The sequence below is a fragment of the Erythranthe guttata genome, chromosome 9 (assembly GCF_056151865.1).
Source record: "Erythranthe guttata isolate IM_541 chromosome 9, IM_541, whole genome shotgun sequence".
Classification (NCBI taxonomy): domain Eukaryota; kingdom Viridiplantae; phylum Streptophyta; class Magnoliopsida; order Lamiales; family Phrymaceae; genus Erythranthe; species Erythranthe guttata.
Window position 1 is genome coordinate 8,854,289 of NC_142541.1, and position 925 is coordinate 8,855,213.

The 925-nt window shown below is 44.0% G+C and overlaps 1 non-coding gene across 1 annotated transcript; it reads right to left on the bottom strand.

The window, feature by feature from the left end:
• Positions 1 to 529: 529 nt before the first annotated feature.
• LOC148768001 (small nucleolar RNA R71) lies at positions 530 to 636 on the bottom strand. Its single transcript, XR_016033705.1, has one exon. It is a non-coding gene; the product is annotated as a small nucleolar RNA R71 (small nucleolar RNA).
• Between the last annotated feature and the right edge of the window lie 289 nt (positions 637 to 925).

Consider the following 925-nt stretch of genomic DNA (forward strand, 5'->3'; position numbering starts at 1 on the left):
TTTGCTTATTTTATTTTTATTATTTTTGTTTTAGGTACTTTTTATGCGAATGGAAGAAGAGAATAATCGTAGGGGAGATGACCAAGGGCACCTACCGAATGCGGCAGGAAATTTCGTCAACGAGCAAGAGCAACAACAACTCATTAATCCACCACCTCGTCAACGAGCATTGCATGAGTACACCGTTCCGACACTCAATGGGTTTCAATCAAGCATCCAGCAGCCCCCCATTGAAGCCAACAATTTCGAAATTCGAGCGGGACTCCTTACTATGCTCCAAAACAATGGGTTGTTCAGCGGATTAGCTCATGAAGATCCGCATCTCCACTTGGTCAATTTTCTCGAAACGTGTAATTCGCACAAGATGAACGGAGTATCACCCGAAGCACTGCAACTCCGCCTGTTCAAGCACTCTTTACAAGGTGCAACCCGAGAGTGGTTACAAACTCGTGCACCGCACTCCATCTCGTCCTGGCCCCAGCTAGCACAACTCTTCATGAACACATACAACTCCCCAACAAAAACTGAGAGAATCCGGAGAGAAATACAAAATTTCATACAAGATGCCGGTGAAGCGTTATTCGAGACGTGGGAGCGGTTCAAACAATTAATTCGGAGATGCCCCAATCATGGTCTTCAAGAGTGGCGGCAACTTCAAATGTTTTATGACGGATTGCAAGATAATTCGAGAACGGTGCTCGATTCAGCAGCTGGCGGTATGTTCATGAGCTTGACCTATGACGAAGCATACGAACTTTTGGAGCGAATCGCTAGGAATAAATACATGCGGGCATCGGACCGGTCAAATAGCGAAAAACATAATAAAAATATAGAAAGAAATAGATTAAGAAAAGATAGGTGAAAGAAGAATTGTGATGAAGATTTGTCAATTCTCAGTCTTCGATTCTTCGTTCTCTCGCTCCTC